General features: G+C 39.5%; 1 protein-coding gene across 7 annotated transcripts in view; it reads right to left on the reverse strand.

The window, feature by feature from the left end:
• Positions 1–24036, reverse strand: part of LOC125459529 (leucine-rich repeat-containing protein 4C-like) — a 966049-nt gene that overhangs the window by 912751 nt on the left and 29262 nt on the right. The window lies entirely within an intron of this gene.

The following is a 24036-nucleotide window of genomic DNA, read 5'->3' on the forward strand; positions in this document are numbered from 1 at the left end:
GTTTTCATATTTAAGCACACTATCCTTCGGAAGATATTCCAACTGTAAGCCTTTAAACAGTTGACTGCAATTCTTTGAGGGAAACTTCACATCTGACTACCAGGTGATGGTCTCTTGTTGTTGAAGTACTTACCTTATTATGTTCTTGGATTGTTAGCAGGCAAATTGACATCCATCTGCTCACACTTCTAACATAGACACTTCTTCCCATAATAGGCACTGAAAGTATGATCCTGTGTCACCAAAATGTGGAGGAAGTGAAGCAAATCACATTTTCAAGATCGATGAGGGTAATAGGGCATCAAGATTTCCTGGGTCCAGGCAGATAAACAGAGCTGAGGTACAAAACATCTATGATTTCATTGCATGCCAGAACAGATTTCAGGGGTTGCTCCTGCTCCTTTCTCCTTTTCCTTATTGTAAGTTAAACACTCCAAAGAATGAACAATGCTGAAAAATGGTGCAGACCTTTAACTCATTGACCGAAATTTTCTTTGCATGTGGGGGCCTTCCCTGCCCTGTCAAATCTTACCTTGTCATGTGAACTACTGAGACGTTTCAAAACAATGAGCAATTTTGCAGCAAGTGAAGTTCATTATATTTACAACATGGGAAAGTCTGACTTGAATCTAAAGCACAGTTATAATAGTGTATGCAAATCATTTACAAAACATCCATAGCCGTTCATCTCTTTCCTTTGTTCTTCATGTGAATTACATGGATTTTTTTTCCCAATTTGCTAAGGCCTTTCCATTCACTCCAAACTTAAGTCAACATTTACATTATCAAGGCAATAGACTCAAAATTCAACTCTTTCTGAATACATGATACTAAGTTGCTTGGAGGACAGGATGACAAGCTACACTGGTATTAGTGTGTAGTGAGGTTCTGATCAGTTCTGCTTGCTTCAGCGCAAGAATGAAATTGTTTTTAGGAGTCTGCTGCACTTCTTTGTTAGCTGTTGTCTCAGCTTGGTCTGGGTCATCAGAAAACCTTTTGTTGCCAGTTGTTCTGAAGCACCACATGCACTTTGTTTCTCTGTCTATCAGACACTAGAATTTAAGGAATCTTAGCCACTCTTTTTGTGTTCAAGCCATAGAGTCACTTACATGGTGGCAAAACACTGCAACTCACATTATTGGAGAATATTCTTCATTGCTGAAACTGTAATCACTCCAGAGGATTTGCCAAGTGATTACAATAACTTTCTGAGCTTCTTCTCTCTAATGCATGACTACTTATCACTGTTTTAAAGTGAAACCTAGGACAGATTTTTTGACAATTTGTTTCCACAGATGTTGAAGGCACCCAGCATGTGCCTTTATTTTACAACATCTTTGAATGTTTTTTATTGTGAATTACGAGGGAAATAACCAAAGTTAAAATAGCAATCTTGAATAATCTCCAATTTTCTTTGAATAATAACAAAACTCACCTCCTGTAATCCCTCCCTGTAGTCATAGTGTAATAAAGGTTTACAGCATGGGAAGAGGCCCTTCAGCCCAACTTGTTCATGCCTCCCAGTTTTCACAATTAGTTGGGCTCCATTTGCACGCATTTGGTCCACATCCCTTCATACCTATCCCATCCATGTACCTGTTGAAATGTTTCTCAAATGATGAAATTTTACTTGCCTCCGCTACTATCTCTGGGCATCGTCCCAAATCCTGCTGAATTATTTAAAGAAATAATGTCTCAGTTGTGTAGATAAAAAGCAGATGGCTTACTGTACAGTCCTTGAGTGTTACACAATTTAAGAGTGGGAGGCTATCACAAAGAAGCATCACTATTAGAAAAATACAACTCACGGAAGCAATGATGATTAGAAAGATGTGAAGTCGTGAAGGATGTTAACATGTGAAGGATGTTGAAGACCTTGAAAACTTTTATCTAGCTAATCCATTATGTTTCACTATTGTAAGCTAGTTCTACAAAAAAAAACATAAGACCACTTTCTCCCCTAAATGTGTGAATTCTGAGCAGTTGTATGCAGGTCTTTAGACAGTCATGTTTTGTGTTTTTGGATTAAAAACCAAAATACATTTACAATAGAAAAGATTACGGATTTGTTTCCTCTTACACAATGTACACTTGACACTAGACCTTCCAGCTTCTAGCTCGCAGTTGGATTTTCAAAAGATATAATTACATGGAGAGGTTGGTAAATAGATGTCACTGCTGTGGGTATCAGAGTGTGTATCTTGCACTGTGGACTATGGCAGTATGCAAAATAAGTTGTCCCATTGGGTATTAACGCAGTATAAACTGGAGTTTAGTGATTTTGAGAAATATGCAATGACAACTGAAAAGAACTGCATAATCAACAGCTACTCACAATTTAAAAATGTTTTGTTTACGCACATAATAGTGTCTAATTGTAGAAAGCAAAGATGAAATTATAGCTTAAAACTATATGACTAAATTTCACAGCAAAATTTGAAATGGTTTATTGTATCATTGAACACCTAGTAAAGCTGTTAGCCACTCTTCAGGAAACTATCTACAAACTGCACCCTTCCCGAATTAGAAATTCCATCACCCTTACATCACTTTATCTTAATAAGGTTACCAGTAAAATAAGTTCATTTGGCCATTTCACGAATTGGATATATCAACTGTAAAATGTATTTAGAAAATGTTGGATGTTCCCTGCAATGAAGCAAATACAGAAAATGCTCTGTGAGACTGCCATAATATTCAGGATGAAACATCTTTTTTTCCCATAATAAGGCACTGATCCAAAAACAAATATATTGGCTACACAAGAAGGAAAATAAAACCCATTTTCTATTCAGCACATGTTCCAACTGAGTGTTGTTGAGAACACCTGCTCAAAATTTGCTCAGATAAGAAAGAAACCTTCACTTACAAGATCATGAGGCAATTACCATTTCATTGCCACTGTATTTTCAGTGTCTTTTTCCAAAGCAAATAGTACGGCCACACATTGAATTGAAATAAATCTTATATTGGTGGAAAACCACAAAAAAAATTGCTAAAACTGGTCTATACAATGGTCAATGAACTTTATGATCACTGACAGTAATAAGTTAGGTAGTTTCTCATTTAAAATGAACTGAAGATAACCTTTTCATTACACAGGATATTTTTGAAATTATTAAAACTTACTCAATTATTTATTCTTTGAATAAATCAGTGCACAGTTGTTTCATGCGTAAGACTGATTGGCATACAAGTAGTTTTAATTCTCTGCCGTGAATTCCAGGCAACTTAACCAATTGGCAAGACTTCCAGTTTGAATTTTCTGTCTGCTCTTCCTCCCAGTGAAACAGTCTGCCCTCCAGCCAAATCCTACACCAATTAAACATTAGTTGTCAATGAGATAACATTGTCTGAAATACTCAGCAATGAACCATCGTGCTATTTATCCACAAGTCCTGAAATGGTTCTCACCACAGAATTAAGACACAGGAGAAAAAGAATAGAGAAAATAAAGGAAGGAGAAATTGTGCAAATATAATGAAGTAGCCAGTTTCTTCATGTAGCTTCATTCCTATTTGTACATAAGTGTCACTCAAAATCCTTATGAACCTGGTAGACTGTGCCACATCATTGGTTGTCATAGCTACCTTAGGCATAATAATGTTGCCTTTGTAACCAGACTGGGCAAAGATAACATAAGTAACAAAGAAAAGGGAAAAATAAAGATGGGATTGTTGTTGGATTTAAACCATTGGAGCATTTACAAGAAATGTTTTACAAGTAGGCAGTCAAGCAGTCACTATAGTAACTGTGACAATAAATTCTGGATAAAAATCAACACTTTAAAGTGGCCATCCAGAATTGTCACGCTTTCAACAGAAGTACAAAGTACTGCGGTCCTCAACCCATCCTTTCTTCAGTTAAAACTGCAAAAAGGTGAATTCTCAAAGACAGAATTCAAAGGAGACATTCATAATTAACTATTAAATGTGTTTTGTGTGTCCTTGTGAAAATAATTGTGAACTCTAAGGCAGCTTAAAAATTGAAAAGGCATTATACTCACTGCAAGCAACAGCCACATTTAATTATTCTCAAGTGTGAGTCAATAGGTAAATTTTGGCTTCATTTAAAAGCTATTGCACTTTGCATTCAAATGTTTGTGAATGACGATGTCGCAGCTTCATTTTAACCAGATTACTTCCTCCATTCTGCAGCCCTCTATGACTCTATGCCAAGGCAACAACGAATAAAACTTGTCTGCTGATCTAAACTAATTTTTGTTTGTTACCTGTACTGTCTGAGATACATTTGCCTTTAAAGGAAGTATGGTCAGAGATTTGGATTCAAGTTTTGCTCGTGGCTGGGGTAATTCCCAGCTTCACAAGGTTGACCCAGGAAAATATCAAAAAACTATCATTGTAATCCTATTTTCAAGCACTTGGTAGATCCTCTTTATGACTTGACATTATGAGTGCACATCTGAATGCTTCTTAAATATTCTGAGGGTTTCTGTCTCTATCACCCTTACACCCTCTGGGCGAAAAATAAATCTTCACATCCCCTCTAAGCCTCCCGCCTCTTGCCTTAAATCTGTGTCCCCTGGTCACTGACCCCTCTGGCAAGGGGAAAAGCTCATTCTTGTCTATCTTGTCTGCGCCTCTTCTGTTTTATACATCTTAATCATGCTCCTCTTCAGTCTCTTTGCTCCAAGGAAAACAAACACAGTTTATCCAACCACTTTTCATAACAAAAACTTGCCGCCCCAGGTAACGTCTTGGCGAATCTCCTCTGCATCCTCGCTAGTGCAATCACATCCCTCCGATAGCATGTATTCCAGACCTGCACACAATACTCTATCTGCAGCCTAACCAACATTTTATACAGTTCCAGCATTACCTCCTTTCCCTTAAACTCTATGCCTTGACTAATAAAGGCAAGTATCCCATTTGTGCTTTCTTAGCTATTTTATCTACATGCCCCACTACCTTAAATGACTGGACATGCATGCCAAGGTCCCTTTGATCCTCAATGCCTTCAGCACTCTAGCATTCACCACACACTCCCTTGCCTTGTTTGTCCTGCCAAGTTGCACTACCTCACTTCTGTGTGCTCATTCACCACAGGTCAGCCCATCTGATCAGCCCATTTATATTCTCCTGCAATCTAAGGCTATTCATCACCCTAGTAATTTTCATATCATCTATCATATTATCAACCATCCTACATTCAAATCTACATTATTTATATATACCACAAATAACAAGTGCCTCAATACTGATCCTGGGGGATCCCCACTGGACACAAGCTTCCAGTTACAAAAACACACAGTCTTCAACCATCATCCTCTGCCAACGGTGAATCCAATTTGCCAAATTTCCTTTGATCCCATTGGCCCTTACCTTTGTTGTCAGTCTCCAATGCAGGACCTTATCAAAAGCCTTATTAAAGTCTAAGTATGCCAAATGCATTGTCCTCATCTACATACCTGGTGACGTCTTTGAAAAATATCACTTCGAGAGATAATCCGACATGAAGTTCCCTTAACAAAATCATGTGAATGGTTCTTGGTTAATGCCTAACTCTCCAAGTGAAGATTGCCTCAGAATTGCTTCCAATAGTTCCAGACTGAGGTTAGACGGACTAGGCTATAGTTTCTTGGCTTTGTGGTTATCTATGGTTAGAGAATACTTGTTGTATAAGGATTATGTTAAAAACATTAATTCATGTCCTGAATTCAAAAATATAAGTTGCAGATGTTAAGAATAACAAAGCTTTCTGATAAATGAGATCACTCTGAAAGTTTCGAACAGTGTTCTAGTGTACTGTCTAGAGCTGGTACAATATGCTGAAACTTAAATTATGCAACAGACATGAAAAAAATTATCCTGGCACATCCAGCATAGGTTTGAGGCAAATCAGGTTTGATTAATCTAATTTCATTTCTCGAAGAAAGGCAGCGTGTTAAGAAAATAGTGTGATATATTTATGACTGTGCTGCTGAAAAGCATTAAATACAGCAGGACATTACATCATTATCTGACGAGTAGAAATGCAGAGCAATAAAAGGGATGTTTGGTACATGATGATGGCAGGGGGGAATGGAGCACAGATGTTATTCCAACCAGAGGCATGTTGCAATTGCATTCCTCAGCAGTCATTGAACACTGTTTCCTTTTTATATTTAATTTGCATTAACTTGTGTATAGAAAGTGTAGCATTAAAATTTGGGGATGATATAATGCTTGGTAGCATGCTAAGTATTGAGCAAAATAGTAGCAGATCTCAGTGGAACCTGGATAAGCAGGCAACATGGGCAGAAGGATGGAGCATTAAATTGCACATGGGTGAATGTAAAATGCTTCACTTCTGACAGTAACAACAGGTGAGAGGTAGTATAATTTAAATGGTGCAAATTTAATGTTCAGAAAATAGCTTCTTACCCATTGTCCCAACTTGCTCATGCACCTACAAAGATCTGTGAATTTATACTGTAATGTCCCTCTGCTCTTGCACCTTGTTCAAAATGGGAACACTGAAATTATACAGCATCTCCATGTGGCTATTAGCAACTGCTGGGTGACCCAGTACATGCTTCCTTCCAGTCAGAACAACATCTGCTCACAGATTCTCTTTCCCATCATGACATGCCATTGTTTATTTAATGTCCTGTGCTTCTATTTTCCAAATGAGTCTGTTGTTTGGTCCTTCAGCAAATACCTTTCAAAAGTACACATGTACATCTATTGTGCCTTATTTTTAACTGAGCCTCCCTCTTACTTCTTTAAAGAACTGAGTTAGCCACCTGTTGGGTCAATATTGTGTTATAACAGAACATCCCTTATTTGGTGGACACTGTTCCAAATATATTATCAATACAATGGCTTTAAGCTTAACCATGGCATGATTTGAAAGCCCGAGGTGTGAACATTGTGTTTACACTTCCTTCTCCAACAATATAATGCTTCATCTACTGACATCATCAAACTGGGACAGTGCAATATGGATATATTTCAGTCTTCATGACAGAGCCAATTTACTGCAAGGCTACCAGTCAGCAACATACTTATCCTGCCAAGATTACAGTTTAGTACCAATAGGTCTCACACATTGTAGCCTCCTGCAACTGTGCCAAGAAAAGTATCCAACGGCTAGCCAACTGTCAGTTGTGAAATTGTTATTCTGCATCAATGGTCATGGCTGCATTGCTTAAATTGGCTACATCTTAAAGAATATCAAAGTTCATGTATTCAGAGGATTTCTGGTCAAAACACAACAGAATAATTCCAGCTTTTTAACTAATCGTGCAGTCATTGATTTGCATGTTGTACACCACAAGTAATAACAAACCACTTTAACCTGTTTTACAAAGGAATAGAGTCCTCCTTATGGAAATGTGGTTGTGTCAAATTAATAAAGGCAATTCAATTGACAGAAAATTCCTTCAATTGACAGTCACATGTATGCTTTGGCACCTATTTTTAAAGAAATATGCCCATGTGTTTTGTTGCTACAACAGTAAATAAGTCTTAACTAGATTCTCAGGATAGATATGCAGGTTCTTAAATCAGATATTAAGTGCAACAACTAGCCACGATAATTGTCAGCAGTCAATCAAAAATTATTCATTACTACTACAGAAACTGTAAATAAGTCATTTGTCCTCTGCAAAATATTTTTTTAACATAAATTATGAACAACTTTAATCTATTATAATGAGAGAAACAATTACCACTAGTGTGCTCACCATAAGAAAATCCTAAGAGTCACTACTGTCCATAAACTCAACTTAGTCACTACAGGAATGTTTTACTTGCCAAGTTGGTCAGAGGCTGCTTGTTCTGAGTGACGTACTTCCTGGTTACCCACTATTACAGGGCATAAAGTAGAATACTTATCGCACATGGAATTTAGAAATGCCGGTTGGAATGCCTTTAACACAAAGACTGCCCTATTTTAAGAGGGCAGCCAACTGCCAATTTCTCAAAGGTAAACAGAGATGGATGATAATTTTTGACCTTGCTAGCCTAGCCCACATGCCACAAGAATGAAAAGGAGCCTGCAGAATTTATAAAAAGAAAATGCAGCAGTCTATGTGACGCAATTATATTGTAACGGTTAGATCACTTTACATTTACATGCTGCAATATTAGTTTTTCCATTAGGTGGAGAACTAGCCAAGCCTAGACAGAGTTTTGAGTCAATTCTTGTGCACTTTTCCTACTTTATAAAAACAAAATTAGTGTGAGCGCCATGTTGCTGTCCAGTGAAAGTTTTTCCTTCTTAAGCCAGGTCTCATTAACTGATCTGCAGACCTTTCACCATCCATGACAGTCAGCTGCTCACTAAAATGCTGTACATGAAAAATTCTGCCAAACATTCAATAAAAGCTATTAATTTTCACTTAGATCAATATACGTGCACAATGTGAGGTAAACACATTTAATCAGCAAATACCAGTGCTTTTTTTTCAGAAAAGGAGAGCCACTTCTTATTTGTTAAAATTAATGTAAAATATTTCTAAAACAGAAATATTGGCAAGTAGTAAAAACATGAAGGGCAGAGATTTAATTCTATTGCTGATTCTGAATTTGAATCAAGACCAAATGTGATCCCCAACCTCAAGATTTTGAGAAATTATAATATGAAGTTTTACTTAAATTAATTGGATCTGCCTCTCTATTATCTAAATTGATATTTTTCATTCTCATGCAGGAACTGTTTAATTCAATATTTGATCTATTTCAGAAAATCTATTTTCACATTACATCAATTTATTAGCAGAATGGCCAAACATAGAAAATATGCTAAGTATTAATATTAGTGATTCACTAAATATATTTTCTTATTTGTGACAATGCACAATGTTGTTTGGACTATTGTAAGTTAGCAGCATAGTCCAGGAGCTGCAATTCCATGGGTAGTCTGATTCCATTCGACAAACCTAATGCTTACAGTCAGCTACACAGATATGACTTAAGGTCTTCAAAGTCAGACGGTACTGTTGCCACTTTTGGTAAGATCCAGAAAGCACACAAACACATGAAATAGGATGAGGTTATTCAGCCCCTTCAACATCTCGGTGATTCGATAAAACCATCGCTGACCTGATTGCGCCCTCAACATTCCTGTCAATCCCTATCCCTTTCTTACCTTTGACAATCAGACTCAGATCAATTTCAATTTCCCATGCAAAGAGCTGTAAAGACTCACAAACTTCTCTAGGGAAAGAATTATCATCAACTTTGTCCTAAGTGGGAGAATTCTACTTTGAGATTCTACCACAAGAGGAACATCTTTTTCCAAATGCACCTTGACAAGACCAGTTAGAATTTTCCATGTGTCAATCAAACCGTCTCTTACTTTTCTCCAGAGGACACAAACCCAGCCTGTCCGAATTGTGTAGGAAAAAATGTCAATAATCTGCTACACTCTGCAATGGCACCACCTTTTCTCTGCTAACTCACACTCACAGGAGCATAACAAAATCTAACTATGTCATTGTACAGGCATGTCACTCAGGTTCATAGCATGCAAGATCAGCATCATATGCACAATCTGCACTCGATAACTTAAATCTGCTTCATGCTCTCAAACTATTAAAACTTCATCTTCATTGCATTCATTACTGACTTACTGGAGGTCAACTGAATTTTCAAAAATGGCTCAGGAACATCCATGTAGGCAAAACAATAGTAGATTAAATGTGACGCTTGCAGGTGAATGGAATTGTAGCAGAATAGAGAAAAAAAAGCAATGTGCATTCTCTGTGAATGGTGAAAAGCTAAGGAAATCTTGGAGTCTTGGTACTCAACATATCCAACTACTGTGCAGCAGCAATCTGTCAATAAATTGACATTAAACTATACAGTTAAAATGAGCCAAAGGAATAAAAAAAAGAGGATACTACAAATTCTCAGCAGGTCTCAATTGGTTTTGATGTAAAGTTGTTGATCTGAATCGTTAATTCTGTTTCTTCCTTCAGAGCTGCCTGAGGGGGTGAATTTCAATGGATGCCATATTGCTGAAAGTGCCAGCATGTGAGCAGTGAACAATCATTGAAATATACAAAGCAGGCAGATTCCCACATCACTCAGAGGGCAGTACTATTTTTACGCCTGTCACGCTGTATTGAAGCTGAATGCTCCAGTGAACAAACTCTCTTTACCTGGCACAATTAAAAAAAAACTTCAGCTGGAAGAAGAACCTTCTCAACCCAGTAGTGTTTCTTAAACAAAATTATCTACTCATTAGCACATATGGAAATTGCTGTCAATCCCTTCAAGGGTCATTGGACCCAAAACGTTAACTCTGATTTCTCTCCACAGATGCTGCCAAACCTGAAGAGATCTTCCAGCAATTTCTGTTGTTGTTTCTGATTTCCAGCATCTGCAGTTCTTTTGACTTTTTTAATCATGTATTCAGGGTTCACTGCTGGTTGACTTATTTTGACTGTTATGATTCTTTCAAGCACTTCAGTCTTTAGTTCTTCAGCATGGCAAACATCTGGAGGGAATGGCATGATGGGTATTTTTGAAGATCTTGTTGCTCATTCCAAGGGTCCTAAGCAAAACTAGTTCTCCCCCAGAGGACAGCAGCACTTGGGAAAAGAAGAGCATGATTTTTTTTTTGGAAGCAAGTGTTGAGGAAAAGGGAGAAAAAGAGGAGAAATGCATTCCAGTACAAGGACATATCCAAGCAAGTTGTTCAGGGAGCAATTCTTTAACCAGATCCTCAGGTGCAGTTCAGAAAGGAAATTCTTAATGAAATTTTCCAGAAGGACAAGGGCCACATTTCCAATCACATAGCAAATGACTGTGGCAACATTCTTTAATGTGTTCGGCTCCAACCAGGCAGGCAGTAGAGATACTCATAGTATCTCACCTTGTTATTTACTGTTGTGGAAGGGAAACAGTTGAGCTCTCAGTGAGAATGAACTCTGGTACAGTGAATAGTGCAAAACACCAGTAGCAACACCAGACATATCTAAAAATGAAGTGTCAACCAAGTAAAGCTACAAAGTGGAAGTGCTCACACGCTTAGCAGCAGAAACAGAAAGACAGTTAGGGCTAAGCAACCCTACAACCAAGAGGCAAATCCTAAATGTTATAAGTTTTGAACGGCGACAGACAACTAAACAACGAATAGCAATAGGAAAGCTTTCAAATGTTCAAATCTTCAAAAATTGGGAAGCCAAGAACATCAATGTAAAAGACAAGGCTGAAGTATTTGCATACATCTTGTGCCAGAACTGTTGAGTGAATGAATCTCAGCAGCTTCTAAAGACCCAGCACAACAGATGTCAGTCTTCAGCCAATTTGATTCACTCCATGTGATAGAGAAAGTTTGAAGACACTGGATACTCAAAGGCTATGGTCCTTAAAAATATTCCAAGGTTATGATCTCACTGAATGGTAGAGCAGGCTCGATAGGCTGAATGGCCTACTTCTGTTCCTACATTTTTCAAAAGCACATGAGAAATGATTGAACAGAGTCAAAAAATAAAAACGGGAGCGGGTTGATGGTCAAGAAGATGAGTAATTGAAAATACAAAAATAATAAAAAGGTCCCAGATAAATTGTCAGCTAATAGAGCGGGATGTTTGCATATATGATATTGCGCTGCTGGATCAGCATACAGAGGTGGAGAAAGACAAAGCTAGAAAGGAACTGAAACACTAAGATAAATTTAGATTAGAGATTAAATGAACGTATGTAGATCAACAAGAACAGAGTAATAGCCAAAAGGGTTTGGAGGAGGTGAATAATTATTAGGAAAGTAGTGGACCAACTTTTTTTTTTCCTATACATTCATGGGACATGGGTGTCACTGGCTGACCAGCATTTCTTGCCCATCCTTAGTTTCCCATGAGAAGATGGTGATGAGCTGCCTTCTAGAGCCGCTGGAGTCGATCCCCTGTGGGTGGACCTACAGAATTGGATTATAGGATTTTGACCCAATGACAGTGAAGGAACGGCAATATATTTCCAAGGCAGGATGGTGAGTGGTTTGGAGGGAAACTTCGTGGTGGCAGTGTTCCCAAATGACTGTTGCCCTTGTCCTTCTAGATGTAAGTGGTCGTGGTTTGGAAGGTGCTGTCTGAGGATCTTCAGTGAATTTCTGCAGTGCACCTTGTAGATAGTAGCAGCAGTGTGTAATGAGTGTCAGTGGTGGAGGAAGTACTTGCTTGTCCATGTAGTGCCAATCAAGTGGGCTGCTTCGTCCTGGAGTCAAGCTTCTTGAGTGTTGTTGGGGCTGCACTCATCCAGGCAAGTGGGGGGTATGCCATCACACTCCTGACTTGTGTCTTGTAGATGGAGGAGAGGTTTTGTGGAGTAAAGTGGTGAGTTACTTGTCACAGTATTCCTAGATTCTGACATGCTCTTGTGCCATTATGTTTGTGTGAAGAGTTTCTGGTCAATGATAACCTCAAGGATGTTGACAGTGGGGGATTCAGTGATGGTAACACCATTGAATGTCGAGGGATGGTGGTTAGATTGTCTCTTACTGGTGATGGTCACAGCCTAGCATTTGTCTGGAATGAATGTCACTTGCCACTTGAAAGCCCAAACCTGGACATTGTCCACATCTTGTTGCATTTGAACATGGACTGCTTCGGTATCTGAGGAATCATGAAATGTGCTGAATTGTGTGAACATCCTCACTTCTGACTTTATGATGGAGGGAAGGTCATTGATGAAGCAGCTGAAGATGGTTGGACCAAGGGCACTACAATGAGGAACCACTGCAGCCTGGAGCTGAGATGACTGAACACCATTTTTCCATGTGTCACATATGATTCCAACCACCTGATAGTTTGCCCCCGATACCCACAGATTCCAGTTTTGCTACGGCTACTTCATGCCACACTTAGTCAAATGCAGCTTTTTGTCACTCTCACCTCACCTCTGGAATTCAGCTCTTTTGTCCATATTTGAACGAAGGTTGTAATGAGGTCAGGAGCTGATTGGCCCTGGCAGAACCCAAACTGGGTGTCACTGAGCAGGTTATTGCTGAGCAGGTGCTGCTTGATATCACTGTTGATGATACCCTCCATCACTTTACTGATGATTCAGAGTAGACTGATGGGGTGGTAATTGGCAAAGTTGAATGTGTCCTGCTTTTTTGTTCACCTGGGTAATTTTCCACATTGTCAGGTAGACACCAGTGTTGTAACTGTACTGGAAGAGCCTGACTAGGGCAGGGGCAACTTCTGGTGCACAAGTCTTTCGTGCTATTGCCAGAATGTTGTCAGGGCCATAGCCTTTGCAGTATCCAGTGTCTCTAACCGTTTCAAGATATCACGTGGAGTGAATTGAATTGGCTGAAGACTGGTATCGCTAATGCTAGGGACCACTGGATGAGGCAGAAATGAATCATCTCAATTTGTTGTTGTGAATTCTTCAGCATTATCTATTGTACTGGGCTCTTCCATCATTGAGAATGGGGATATTTGCAGAACCTCCTCCTCCAGTGAGTTCTTCAATTATCCTCCACCATTCCCTACTGGATGTGGCAGGATTGTAAAGCTTAGATCTGCTCCATTGGTCATAGGATCGCTGAATGGATCGACATGGCTAGTTTCCAAGGTAATTCTAATTTAAACCTTTACTTTATTTAAATCTTCAGAAAGTGGAACTTCATAGAATCATATAATCCCTACAGGGTGGAAGGAAGCTATTCAGCCCATTGAGGTGGTATGGATCCCTCGAAAAGCATCCCATCCAAACCCATCCCTAAAATCTGTCCCAATAACCCTGCATATCTAATGGTTAATCCACCAAGTCTGCACATCCCTGGACATTATGGGTAATTTAGCATAACCTACATATCTTTGGATTGTGGGAGGAAACCAGAGCACCTGGGTGAAACTCACGGAGGCACAGGGAGAATGTGTAAACTCCACACAGACAGTTGCCTGAAGGTGGAATCAAACCCGGGTCCCTGGCACTGAGAGTTAGCTGTGGTAACCACTGAGCCACTATGCCACCCCATTTTAATAAAACTTGAATAATTGCTGATGAAAAGTAAATAAAACTGCCACCAAGTGACACTCCTGATGGGTAATTGGAATTCCTTCCTCAAAATTATCATCAATCTTGTAAAATGGGATGAATGCTTTGAGAATGATGCTAAAGATTCTCTATGGCCCAATACTGGAATCAAATATATTGAAGATCCCATGAGTAAAGCAATTTCCACAGTTGACTTGTATTAGATATTTTAGATCGATGATTTACTTTTGATAGAGTGGCCCGATTATATCAGTGGTCAGCTTAACGTCAAGCACAATTGGAAGCTCCTCAAAATATCCAACATTAACTGGAATTATCTTTATTGCCTCACCAGTTTGATCTTTTGGGAAATCACCATTTGAGTTGGTTGACCAACCTTATAAATAGGGCCTGAGCCATTTCTTCATTGTGCGAGCTTAAAGGTGAAATGTGGCACATCAAAGCCATCCTACACGAGTTATCGAACCGATATGGTCACTTCTCCCTGTTCAGATTACGTACTCAACCACGCTTGGTCCTCAAAACTGCTAGGTTTACCTTCGATTACCCTGGAAAGTTGAGGAAATCTAAAACATTTGAGCACTAAGTGAAGCTATCTGTTTCACACTGCTGCTATGCTGTAGCAACTCAAGTGGTCTTTACCAATAACAAAATTTTTGGCATTCAAGCCAAAAATACACCAAACTTATCACACAAATTAACAGTTTGATATTTGAATTTCAGTGCCACTGTGATGCCAGGCATGTAGGCTCTCCACCCCAAACACTGGAAAACTGCATATCCTTTCAGCTGTTTGCAATTAGTTTTGGCTGTTAAAACTTGCATTAATGTTCAACATTAAATGTCATTCTGCAATTGGAGAATACTTGCTGGTCACTACTGAGCATGCAAAGAATTACATTGATAATCAATTCAGGATTGTCAATTAGATACATAGTGTGACATACTTAAGTCTACGGTAAGTTACATATCTCAATTTACAGGGTCCTATTCTTTTTAGACAGAAAGAATTAATGCATGCACTGCATTTGTTTCAACTCAACAAAACAAGTGACAGCCATTGCTGGTTAATTTTTCAAGGCCTTGACTAATCAGAGTCAGCCCATCTGATTTAAAATCTAGTCAAGCCTGGAAGATAACAGTCCATCATCATCAACTGCTGCATTTGTCATGGCAATGACTCTACTAGTCAAAGCCACATGCCAATCAATCATCACTCTTCTCTCATTCAGTATAAATGTTGGTTTTTCCCTTTTATTGTTATTCTTTTTAATTGTCCTGATGAGGGCAGGATGCATAACTTCAAAAAAATGACCTTTTTCAATAAGCTCAAGTTTTTTTGAGAATCTTAGAGCAAATCCTAACTGATCTAAAGTTGTGTATGCATTTGATTCACCAAATTTTATGATAGTTTGATATTTAGGTATTTATACCACATTCACGTTGTATTTCTGTTTCCCCGTGCAATGATCATTATAAAACATTCTGATTCAAAGAGTGCTATTTCTTGCTTATCAGCTGCTACAGTTTCAATATAGTTATTGCTGGCCTGTATACTTGTGATTTCAGTAGATTACATCTCATGATTTTTGCATCTGTGTAAAGCAGCAACTGAATCTTTCCATGAATGTTTATACTTAAGGAGTATTTTGTTATGTTTTGCTGTGCTCTTCGGCTAGCAATAATCATTTGCTCATTTATGTATAAAAACAATGTTATTTTTAAAAAAATTATGCACTGCTGAATATCTCTCAATTACACAACATGATCCAATTGCGAGACTTAAATGGCGTCACCAGCCACACAAAAGGAAAAGATGCATCTGGAACCCAGAAAACAAAAGCAGTTGGGAGTTTTCTTCTGAGACACACAATCTTAACAATGTGTGTTCTCTCTTTTACATCCAAAGATTTCTGCCATGTGTAAATTCTCATGTCTCCTAACACTGTTGACAGAATGTATGATGAAGGATCTGGTGGGATATCAGTTTTAGGATCTTTGGCATGCATTATAATGGGACTCCTTTAGAAGTTCACCGTTTCGATAATTCAAATACTGCTCACACACCCATAACATACTCTATTAATGGCTCAATTTAATGTTGCAGGGAAGATTCTATTGATTGCCTCCTTTTAATTAACTGTTTTCACTATGAAGATAGGTTCTCTTTATTCAGCAGGGGGCAGAGCAATTGCAATTTCTCTTCTTTAAATATGCAATATCTGCAATGGATACTTCTGGCATTTATATTAAAATTAGACAGACTCATGCTGCCACAAGCTCCCTGAGCTGAACCAGGCAAGCTGGTTAAAAAACAAATGTTGCAAATTGCACACCTGCTGTTTTCTAGCTATCCACTGCAGTTAAAAATATGAATTGAGCAATTTATTTTGACCCGCCAGCAGTCCCATTACACTTTTTTTAGGATCTGCCATCGATTCTTTGGCACGCACAATGAGTAGTGATGACCTGGAACTCATTTTATCAGGAGGGCAGATGAAACACTTCAAAGATGGCTCGTAAGATTCTTTGAAAAGAGGGGAATATCTCCACTGACTGAAGGGAATCTCCAGCCCAAGGCCATTCAAAACTAGAGAAGGTGTCAACTGTTTTGAGTATCTCTGACAGGCCCAGTTGGAGGTCTAGCTCAACAATAGAAGGTGTATGAAAACTTACCTTTCTACAATCAAACACTATTTGCCCCACCTGTAGCAGGATTTGTGGATCCAATCTTGGATTGCTTCATCACCTCAGGACCCAGAACTCTGGATTTGATCCTGGGAGCTAGAAGAGGGCAGGGGAGGAGGAGAGGGAAGGGAAGGTTAGGGAGCCGTTGACCATGCAAATGGTTGAAGCAATGATTCAGAAAGGAAAGTAGAGGCAAACTTGAAGGGTTAAACATGCAGGATTATGAAGATAGCCCCCAGGATTGGATCTGACTGAATTGTAGTGTTGAGAGACAAGAAGGATTCAATGGGTCAAATGAACTTTCGTGCTCTAATGACTATGATGGGAACTACAACTGTTCGAAGATGTAAGATGAGACCAGATTCATACTTTTCTCCACAAAAATTAGCGTTGCAAAATAAAAGGACTTCTATTTATATCCAAACATTCAGATATGTCGATATTGTACGTGAATCCAATTCAATTTTCACCTCTGCTAACGTTGAGATTGAAAATATCACTTAACTTGATTAGAATACAACTGAAATAATCAAAACCTTTTGCACAAAGAATCAGGTAACAGTCCTGCCAATGTAATCGTATAGGATTAAAATCACTGGCTCGTAGTGACACAGTTTACGTTCTAGCCTAAAGAGTTTAATAACATTACACTGAAGTCACAATAGCATTTATTTCTCATTTCTCATTTTTGTCAAGCTGTCAGTGTCAAGTTTTGTTGCAACATGACCCAGCAGCTCTTGCTCCTCATCTAAATGGCCAATTTCCCCATGAATATGCAACAACAGAAGATGATTATCTTAGCCAAGGTGCTCTTGTGTATGTGTGACTGAACTATCTGCTGAACATAAAATCTGTTGGAAGGATTAGGAAAAACACGACCATGTGCTCAATTCAGTGACTCAAAAAGCCACTCATAACTCTTTAAGGAATCCAGGTATTAACAGGCAATGTAACAGTGAAAAGCCAACTTCAGTTTGCACAAAAGTTCCATCCAAACAACTAAGTATTTTTTGAAATTTAGTCACTGTATGGGAACAGCAACAGCCCATTTGTGCACAGTAGAATCCTTACATCAGGAATGTGATCACGAAGACCAGTTTTTAAGATGTTAATTCAGGGTTAAATGTTGCCTGGGACATCAGGGAGATAGGGTCATGGGATTCACCTTTGAAAATAGGTGGTGCTGCCATCTGAACATCAGTAATTGCAATTTTCTCATTTAATGTAAATGTTCTCTTCCTCCAGGAACCTGGCAGATTCTCTTGTACATATATGTGACAAATCCAAACCCATGGGATGCTTCAATGTTTTGTTACATAGGGTAGGTCTGGAAAATTCCTGTGTGATCTCTGTACTTAGCCTTGAGACAGTCTGTGGAATTCACACTTGGAACAGTGCAAAGGAATTTCAGGGAATCACTTGAAAGGAAGAGATTCAATGCAAAACCTGAACCATCTTCTGTGGGTTACATCCTCAGGTGATGGACATAATGAGAATGCAAAGAGGCCTCTCCAGGGAGGACAGAAATCTTTTATTTTAAGTTAATTTTATGATCAACTAAGAGAGGGATTTGAATAAAGAAGGAGAAACAATTGCTCCCTCTTTGCCCAGGATCATCATGAATTGTGAATTTTTGCCCAAGATCATTATGAATTGGGAACCTTTGATTCCCTGGGCAATCAGTCATAATAAAACTTCCATATGGCACAAGTGGACACAATCTTGGATTCCGGTCTGAAATTTGTCAGATTTTTTTCATCCCCCTTACCAATGTGACTGTGTGGCACTTAGGTCTAATTTTCCTGACAGAAAAGTTGATACTACCTTAGATCTATCATTCAACACTTCTGGATATGGTTATGCTAAGCACACTTTGACATCAAGGGCATTCATTTCAATTAAGTAAAGTGACATTCCCTGACCCTGTAAACTGCATGGACATGCATTGGAAGTTATAGACCTTTCTGAAGTGTCAGCTTTCCTGCTCCTCTGATGCTGCCTGGCCTGCTGTGTTCCTCCAGGTCCACACTGTATTATCTCAGACTCCAGCATCAGCAGTTCTCACTACCTCTTCTAGAAGTTATGCTGGGCTGAATTTTACAAGGAGCTCGAAGTGTTGCTAGTCCCTAATCAGCCAGCGTTCACTGTACCACAGTAACACACTCTGGTTGTCCTTAAAGAGTTGAGAGTCAGGAGTTCTGCCCTCAATGCGAGGAAGCCCTGCCTCGAGAGCTGTCTACCAACTTGATTTGCAGAATGCAGCGGTGGGTGGGCAATGGGGCTGAAAAGACCACTAGAAGGATTGTCAATGGAGGCCAGATCTTGGTTCTTTTTTGTGTGGAGAAGTATCAGGAAGAGCAGGATGGCAGAAGGGTGAAGGAGACAGGTGGTTTCAGTTGTCAAGCGGGAAGTGATGAAGGAATAGGATAACAACTTGAGGAGGAGAGGGAAGTCAATGCATAGACAGCATCCACACCCACCAGCTCTCCCTCCTTCCTGCTTTTCAAACAAACATCCGGTTAGAAACAACGTCCTTCCAAATCCCTACCTTCACTAACCCTATTGCGGTTGGCCAGTGCCATATTGAGGCTCACTTTCCTAACATTTATGGGGCACAAATTGGAGCTAGGCAGGAGGGGGGCTGGGTGGCACAGTGGTTAGTGCTGCTGCTTCACAGCGCCAGGGGCCCAGGTTCAATTCCAGCCTTGGGCAGTTGTCTGTTTGGAGTCTGCACATTCTCCCCGTGTCTGCGCGGGTTTCCATCAGGTGCTCCAGTTACTCCCACACTCCTGTGTTGTGGTGAGGTAAGGTGGATTCACCATGGTAAATACAAGGATAGGGTAGGAGTCTGAGTGAGATGCTCTTCAGAGGGTCAGCACAGACTCAGACAGCCACTTTCTACATTGTAGGGATTCTATGATTCATCTAACATTCACTCCATCACCGAGAATATAAACAGCAGGAGTGGGCAGGTATACATAAAACTTAGCATACTGAGTTTGTGGCTTTTCAGACTGCATGTTCTGAGTCTTTATTTCATCTGGATGTTCTGCACTTGCTCACATTGCGGTCTGAGTAATACAAATTAGTAGTTTATTTGCTTTCCTTGAAACAGCAGCAAATTGCTTCACAACCTTAATGAATTTTCAGATTGTAGCCCCCAGATCACTGAGCTAAGGTACGTACATTGCATGAGCCAGGATTGGAATTTACTGTCTCAAATGCATGGCACAGCAATTGTACAGATTGAAGCATATCTGCCATAGGTGGACACATTGCCCTCACTAATCTAGATTGGACAGCAACTAATTGATTTTGTCTAATTGCTAGCCCCAGTGCACATTTGTGTTATTTGCAAAATTATCATAATTCGACTAATGCCCTACACAAAGTCATTAATGAAATTTGTTAAATGGTAAAAATCCCAAAATAGAGCTTTGCTGGGGTTGTTCATTCAGCTCTTGTCTAATTAATGATGATTTTCAATCAACTATTTGTATGTACACTGCCCAGTATCACATCTCTCCTTTAAGCCCATAAAATCTGACATTTTTTTCCCCTGAAGCAATCTACGTGGCCCTTTACCAAAGGTCGTTTGGCATATATATTGACAGGGCTGTACTCATCCACAATTCTAGTCACTTCCTTAAAGAATTTAATCAGATTGTCGAGGCAGGACCTACGTTTCCTGTAGCCATGGTAGGAATTGCTAATAACTGAGGATCTCCCTCAGTGAACATAAATTATGTCCTGCATATTTTTTGCTCCAGCAAGGTGCAAACTTGAACAGGCAGTATCTGCAAATTACTTGGCAACAGTAAATACAAAAGAAACATCAAATTCTGTCCTACTCCTTTTGAGAAACTGACAAATGCATCCACACTAAGTGGCAGAAGCAGTGGATGCTGACAGGAAACCCAGAAGATTTCCCCCCCCAAGCCCTCACTCCCATTTCAACATCTTCTCCCCCAATTTCACCTTAATTTCATCAAACAATTCTAAATCAAGACGAGAAAAAGATAAAGGAAAATAAGGACTGCACTTTTGGTATTGAGGTCAATATCATACCAAACTGGGGTCAGGGGGTAATGCAGACAGTTATTTATGCCATAGGTTTAGAAAAATCTAAAGAATGGTATTGAGCTGGGAAATGGGCAGAAAGGGAGACAGCCATCTCATGATTGTCTTACATGCTTGTTCTGTGTTGCTTGGATAGAAAGATGGAAGCAGGGAATTGCCATATGGTGAACTGAAAGCCTCTTCAATGGAATGTATGAATAAGCCCTGGTTAGATGGCAGGGCATGTCAGGGAATGCCTTCCTCATGGAGGATGGGCCAGGAAAGACGGAGAAAGGCTAAAGGGGAAATTTCATAACAGTTTAGCTAGAGAGCCGGATGCTACTATTACCTGCTTTACTGAAAAAATAATTTGAGAGATGTGGGCATTGCTGGCTGGCCAGCATTTATTGCCTGTCCCTGGTTGCCCTTGAGAAGGTGGTGCTGAGATTCTTGAAATGCTGCAGACCACCTGCTATGGGATGACCCAGAATGCCATTAGGAAGGCAATTCCGGGATTTTGACCCAGCGACAGTGAAGGAATGGCGATGTATTTCTGAGTCAGGACGGTGAGTGGCTTGTGGGGGGTGGGGGCAACTTGGAGGTGGTAGTCTTCCCAAGTATATGCTGTCTGTGTCCTTCAAGATGGAAGTGGTTCTGGGTTTAAAAGGTGCTGTGTGAGGATCTTCGCTGAATTTCTGAGATTAACACATTCTGTGCCAACTTTCCCTATCATCCTCTGATATCAATGAACTGTCCTCATCTGTCAAATGTGTGTACATTTCCTGCCTTTCTAGCAAATGTATCACATAGGAACTGTTACTTCTTAATAAACTACATTAACAACCTTAAAATGACTATGAATAGTTGATTGCCTGTCTCAGATATCCATGCCCCCAGTCCAAAGTCATACAGCAGCAAAATAAAGTTTTGTTATGGGAGGTAGCACCAGGAAGGCTGATTTGAAAAATGCAAACAAACAACAAAAATGATAACAAAAGATGGCATTCAGAAGTGAGAACTCACAATGTGATGACTGACTGGCATGCAGTATAACACAATGCTAAGACACACGTGTCTACAATTGTGAATCTGAAAGTAGGCCTTAAAACTTCAAAAGTCTAAAATCTAGGACAAAATGATAACATTGCTCCTGCACCACTGGGTCACATAAAAAGTACATAAATGACAGTTACCTAAAAGGAGACAGCAGATGATGGATGAAAGACAATGGAGCTGACAATCTGTATAGCTCCTGCAGCTTACATTGTAGAATCTGGCTGTCAATCATAACATTCTTCCAGTCAATTTTTAAATTCCACAAAAAAGCTATTAAATGCAAATACAAGTGCCTTCATTTAATACCAGTTTCCTCATGGTTGTGTCCACAAATTGCTGTGCGCCATTAAAAAAATACACAATTGATACTGCAACCTCTGCACCTGCTGTACCAGCTTACTTATTATAGTTGGTTTAAATTTAGACTGACAATGAAGGTAGTGACAACATGTGCAGTGTTCTGTAAGAGTATCAGTATTCAGGTTAATCTTTTAGCTGCTCTGGGTGATTAAATTTACTAATTTCAGAATTTCTATAAACTGCATGCCATAGCTTCCAATGGTGAAATCTTTGTGACGCAGTTTTTTTAAAAATTTTTCTCATAGGGTGTGGACTTTGCTGGCAAGACCAATACCTATTGTCCCTTCATAATTGCCCTGACTGAGTGACATGCAAGGCTATTTCAGAGGGCTAAGAAGAGTCATCCATGTCACTGTGTATCCAGAGTCACATGTAGATCTGTATTTAATAATTCAGCAGTTCTAACACAAGTCAAAATGGGAAGTAATGAGCTGCCTTCTTGAACCACTGCACACGATTTGGTATGGGTATCACTACAGTGCTGACAGAGAGGGAGCTCCAGGAGTTCGATCCAGAAACACTGGAAGAACATCATTATATTTCTAAATCAGGATGGTGAGTGCTTAGAGGGGAACTTACTCGGGTTTGAGTTCTCCTGTAACTCATGCTTTTAACCTACTAGACAGTAGTTGCTATGGGTTTGGATGCTACTATCTAAACAGCCTTGGTGAACACCTGAAATGCATTTTGCGGATGGCATACACTGCCACAGCTGAGCAATGGTGCTAGAATGATTGCTTGTGGATGTGGTGCCAGTTAAGTGGGCTCCTTTTTCATGGATGGCTATCAAGCTTTGAGTGTCATTGGAGATACAGTCTTCTATGCAATTAGGTAGTATTCCACAATGCTCCTTGTGCATTGTAGATGGTAGCCAGGATTTGGGGAGTCAGGACATGAGTTATGTGCCATATGATTCCTAGCTTCTGACTTGTTCTTGTAGTCATAATATTTGTAGTGATTGCAATGAGGTCATTCACCTGGGCATCTTACAATGTGAGTTCCCTGATTGGGACTGTTAATCTGGGGTGACGGGATACCACCCTCTATGGGGTTATTTCAATATTTATGTGGAAAATGATGTGGCTATATAGGAACGTGATTGGGATGTGGCAAATTCCAGAGCCCAAGTCTTCAGTACTAATGCCATCAAGATAAGATTTAGTAAGTGCTGGACTGGGTGATGATAGCACCATTAAATGCCAAAAGGAAATGGTTAGATGATGTCTTGGTGGAGATAATTTTTGCCTGACTCTCATGTGGCACAAATATTGGCTGTACCAATCAACCTAAACTGAGGTGTTATCCAGAACTTGTTAAATTTAGATATGGACTGCTTTAGAATCTAAACGGTTTGAAATGTTATTGAATATTATGTAATCATCAGGGAATATCCTAATTTTTGACTTTATAATGGATAGGAGGTTATTGGTGAAGGAACTGAAGGTGACTGGGTCTGATGTAGTACCCTGAAGAATTCCTGAAGCGATGTCCTTGGACTAAAATGATTGATCAGCAGTAACCACAACTATCTTCCTTTTTTTCTAAGTACAACCACAAACAGGGGAGAGCTTTCCTCCAAATTCCCAACGACTTCAAATTTTCTAGGGAATCTTGTTTAGTCAAATGTTATCTTAACCTCAAGGGTTGTCCCACTCACTTTTCAAATTCAGCTCTTTTGCCCATGCTTAGACAAAGGTTCTAATGAGGTCAGCAGCCAAGTAGCTCTGGTGGAGTCCAATTTTCCTTTATATAGTCAAGGGATGTGAGTGTCACTGGTTAGGTCAGACGTTAATGAACCAGATGTTTTTTTTTTCAACAATTGGCAACTGTCTCATGGTCATCATTAGACTCTTTGTTCCAGATTTTGATTGAATTCACATTCCATCATCTGCCGTACCAGGATTCAAACCCAAGTCCC

The sequence above is a fragment of the Stegostoma tigrinum genome, chromosome 17 (genome assembly GCF_030684315.1).
Source record: "Stegostoma tigrinum isolate sSteTig4 chromosome 17, sSteTig4.hap1, whole genome shotgun sequence".
NCBI lineage: Eukaryota > Metazoa > Chordata > Chondrichthyes > Orectolobiformes > Stegostomatidae > Stegostoma > Stegostoma tigrinum.